Consider the following 5,247-nt stretch of genomic DNA (forward strand, 5'->3'; position numbering starts at 1 on the left):
GAGGGATGTCAGAACGCAGTAGTGAAGGTGGACATTGGGTTGGAGGCATAGGGAGAGTCCAATTCCTGTGACCGAGATACGGGAGACCAGGACTGGCCAGACCTGAGGCATAGCCAGCAGTCCTTTGCTAAGCCAGGGTTAGTAAGATTAAGCAAGGTATGGGTTTTGTTAAGGACAGAAAGGAGTTCTGGGTTCATCTGATAAGGGTCTTGGGGTTTTTGGGAGGTTGGGGCGCACCAACACTGGTCCATTGGAATGTTGAATGAGTTCTTCCATGACCCGCTTGCTGTTCTGCATAATCCTGCACCCCTCCCCCATCTGATTTACCCACAGGAGGTCTGAGGTTCCAACAGATCTCTTGTCCCTGGTGCCCGGGACAAGAATACCCAGCACGTTGTCCCACACTCCGTCCTGTCCAGGCCTGTTGTTTGGTTGGTCTGAGGCAGACTGAGGCTTGCTCGTGGCAAGGTGCCTGGACAAAAGAATGGAAGGTTGAACACTCAGTGGGGCAAGGGGATATCTTTCCTTGGAGATTTGGTGGGGGGTCTTGCTCCCAGCAGTGGACTGTGCCACTGCCGCCTGGGCAGCCCACTTGGAAATCTCTTAACATTACTGCAGCCCAGTACTTTTGTTTTCCTAGTTGGCATGAAAATTTTTGATGATAGCACGTACGGGGAACCAACTGGTAGAGTTGGGGTTTTCCTGCAGAGATGCATCGGTTGCAAGTCCAATCAGCCATTTCCCATGTCATCGTAAAGTTATTGGTTAGGCTTACTAGCATCAATACGGCTAAACCATAACTGGAGGTGTCCCACCTCATTAGATTTCCACACTTCATTGTTGGGAGGGGCCCGCTTGAGTCGAGAAATGTGGAACCACGAGGGGTGCCCTAACAGTTTAGCTGCAGTAGGAGTTGTAAGGACTATTGTGTAAGGTCCTGCCCAGCGAGGTTGAAGGGACCGGGGTTGGAGCTCTCAAAGGAGAACCCCGTCACCAGGCTGTAGAATGATGGCTGCCCGTGGGTCAGATGTGGAGTTGGCCTGGGGCAGGGTTTGGTCAGCGTGTTCTCGTAGGACGTGTCTGAGGAGAGAGAAGTAGGGCAGGTAGGAGGCTAGTGGCGGAGGAGTTGTAGGAAGGCTGGTGTTAATGAGAAAAGGACTACCATACATCAATTCAAACAGGCTAAGGCCAACCGGCTCCCGGGGAGCCGCATGTACCCTAGTGAGGGCAACAGGGAGCAGAGTGGGCCAGGAAAGTTTTACCTCCAGGGAAAGTTTGGTTAGTTGGTCCTTCAGGAGGCTGTTTGCCCCTTCCACCTTACCCGAGGACTGAGGGTGGTAGGGGATGTGAAGTTTCCAGATGACGTTAAGGGCTTTGGCCACCAGCTGAGTGATTTTAGAAATGAATGCTGGGCCGTTGTCTGACTGGATGGATGTCAGGGGGCCGAAGTGGGGGATGATGTGCTCCACCAAGGTCTCAGCCACCACCGAGGCTGTCTCCTGGTTCATGGGAAAGGCCTCGATCCAACCTGAAAAGGTATCTACCATTACCAGCAGGTATCAGTACTTTTTGTGTCTTGACTGTACCCCACAATTTTAAAATAAAAAATATGTTAAAAAAAAAACTGTGCAGCCATTAAGTAGAGACTTCAGATAACTTGACTGTTATTTTTTCATATTTGAATTAAATTAATATGTCCTCTAAAAAAAAAAAAAGATATGCTCCAGGCTGGGCTCAGTGGCTCAGCCTATAATCCCAACACTTTGGGAGGCTGAAGTGAGTGGATTGCCTGAGCCCATGATTTCGAGACCCGCCCGGGCAACTTGGCGAGACCACGTCTCTAGAATAAATTTTAAAAAATCTAGCCGGGCATGTTAGCACGCGCCTGTAGTTTCACCTATTTGGAAGGCTGATGTGGAAGGATCGCCGGAGTCCAGCAGGTTGAGGCTGCAGTGGCCGGGAGTGTGCTACTGCACTCCAGTCTGGGTAACAGAGTGAGACTCCAACTCAAAAAAAAAAAAAAAGATATACTACAGCACAGAGCCCTCCACAAAAACTAGAGGTGAGGTTTTTCTTTGTTTCTTCTTTTTATTTTTTATTTTTATTTTTTGAGTTGGAGTCTCACTCTTGTTGCCCAGGTTGGAGTGCAGTGTCACACTCATGGCCACCTCAGCCTCGCCTGCTGGGCTTAGGCTATCCTTCAAGTAGCTGGAACTAAAGATACACGCTACCATGCCTGGCTAGTTTTTGTGATTTATTGTAGACACAGATCTCACCAAGTTGCCCAGGCTGGTTTCAAACAACCAAGCTCACGCATTCCTCTCACCTCAGTCTCCCAAAGTGCTGGGATTAGAGGCTGAGCCAATGCACATGGCCCTTCTTTTTATTTTTAAGCTCCTGGCATTCAGTGAAATCTTTGTGAAAACACTGGTCGAGTACAAACTAAAGAAACAGAAATGTCAGTGACTACACAAAAGTAATATTATCTCTTCAAAAATATTTTGGAAAAGTCACTAAACAAATAGCCTTCATTAAACAAAAATACAGCCTTCATTAAACAAAAATAGCAAACACTGGGGAAGAGGCAGAAACTGATTTCCAAAGTTACCCTTTTATAATATTCAAATGTCTACTGTTCAACAACAAAAAATACAAAACAAAAGGCTCACCTGTGGAAATAGAAATTAGTTGAGCTAAGTCATCACTGAGAACCCCCACACATTAGACTAACAGTCTCAAAATCATCTTAAATCCTTACTATGAATGCACCTAAAATGGGTAAAAATACATAAGGAAAAACTATAAAAACTGCACAGAAAAATAGAGAAATCTACAATTATAATGACAGACACTAACATACTTAATCAGTAATTGACAGATCAAAAGGGCAGAAAATCAGTAATGTTATAATTTAGTATAACAGCACATAAATCAACTAGATTTAATTGATATTTATAGAATACATCAACCAAAAACAGTGAAGTACACATTCTCAAGATCATATGGAACATTCACTAAGATAGGCCAAATTCTAGGCCAACAAAACACCATAAACAATGTTAGAAACAAAACAAAAAAACTAGTAGACATTGAGATAGGCCACATTCTGGGCCATAAAACACACCTCAACAAAAGTAAAAAAAAAAAAAAAAATGAGTAGACTTACAAAGTATGCTCTAAGAACATATTGGAATGAAATTAAAAGTCAACAGAAATATAGTCAGAAAAGTTCCAAATAGTTGATGGCTAAACCACAAAGTTCTAAATACCAAAAGGGTCAAAGAAAGTCTCAAGAGAAATATAAGTACTTCAAAGGAAACTAAATAAAAGTACACCTTATGAAAATTTGTAGAATGCAACACAAGCAGTACTTGGGGAAAATGTAAAGCATTGAATGCACACACTAGAAAAGAAAGAGCTAAAATAACTAACCTTTAGGAAACTACAGACAAAAAGAGCAAGGTGAGCATAAGTCAACCACAGAAAAATAACAACAAAAAAAAGACATCTGGCCATTGCTTTCATTAAGTTCTGGCCAGGCCATGTCACCTATCTTGGGGAAATGAATTCTTTCTCTCCCTCTCTCTCTAACTTACTTTCTAAACAAACTGTCTGTTCAATTCTAAAACAAAAATTAACATCAATAAAACTGCAAACAAATAAGTCAATAGAGAAAAATAAATAATACTAAAAGTTGATTCTTTATAAACATCAATAAAATTAATACATATATATCCAGGTTAAGAAAGAAGAGAGAAGACACAAAAATTACCAATCAAAAAGTTAAAAAGTCAAGCACGGTGTCTCAAGCCTGGAATCCTAGCACTTTGGGAGGTGGAGGCGAGAGGATTGCCTGAGCCCAGGGGTTCAAGACCAGCCTGGGCATGTGAGCATGCCACTGCACTCCAAACTGGGTGACAGAATGAGACTCCAACTCAAAAAAAAAAAAAGTGAAAAAGAAATCATCACTACCAATACCATGGACATTAAAATGACCGTAAAGATACATGGAACAATTCTATGATCACAAAGTTGATAATTTAGATGAAATGGATCAATATCTGAAGGGAACAGTCTCCCAAAATTCATACAGAAGAGATAAAAAAAACATGAATAGGCTGACATGTGTTAAAGAAATCAATCAATAACTAATAACTGTCCAAAAAGCAAAGACAAGACCTAGATGAATACATATTAAATTCCATCAAACATTTAAGAAACGACAACAATTTTTTAAATGTCTTCCAGAAAGTAGAGGCATACACTTTAATTCATGCTATGAAGTCAACATTACCCTACTACTAAAACTATAAGAATACATTATAAAAGAAGAATGCTAAAGACCAAGAACTCTCATGATCTTAAATGCAAAAATTCTTAATCTAAAATGCATAAAAATAATTATACATCAAAACCAAGTGGAATTATTACAGGTAGGCAAGGCTGACTCAAAATTCAAAAATCAAATAATGTAATCCATCACATCAATAAGCTAAACATCCAAAATCATATAATCATGTTTAGTTGCAGAAAACCAGAAGGTAAGAAAAGGGAGGCGAAAGAAGTATAAGACTGAACAAAAATGAAACTGTCCTTGGTCAAAGGTGAAATAATTGTCTATGTAGAAAGTTCAAAGGAGCCAACAAAAATCTCCTAAAACCAATAAGAAACTATAGCAAAATTGCAGAATACAAGATTAATATACCAAAATCAACTGTTTTTCTATATCAGCACTAACAGTTGAATTTAAAATTAAAAACACAAAACCACTTATATAGTATTAAAAAAATGCACATATAAAATCAAAATAAATGGAAAGATATTTCATGGCTGTAAATAGTAAATAAGAAGCCTCAGTATTGTTTCTTGTATGTCAGTTCTCCCTGAGTTGAATTACAGATTCAATACACGCCATTAAAAATCCCAAGTTATGATGTGAATCACAGAAAACTGAGTTAAGATTATATGAAAAGGGACCAGGCTCGGTGGCTCATCCTGTAACCTCAGCCTCTTGGGAGGCCAAGGTGAGTGGATTGCCTGAGCCCATGGGTTTGAGGCCAGTCCAGGTAACTTAGTGAGACCTCATCTCTACAATAAAAATAAAAAATTAGCCTGGTGTGGAAGCGTGCCTCTGTAGTTCCAGCTACTTGGAAGGCTGAGGTAGAAGGAAAGCCAGAGCCCAGCAGGCTGACACTGGGTGGCCGCGAGTGTGCCACTGCACTCCAATCCGGGCAACAGTGAGACTCC

Source organism: Carlito syrichta, unplaced genomic scaffold (genome assembly GCF_000164805.1).
Source record: "Carlito syrichta isolate Samal-C Ts95f unplaced genomic scaffold, Tarsius_syrichta-2.0.1 Scaffold92638, whole genome shotgun sequence".
In the NCBI taxonomy this organism is placed as follows: Eukaryota; Metazoa; Chordata; class Mammalia; order Primates; family Tarsiidae; genus Carlito; species Carlito syrichta.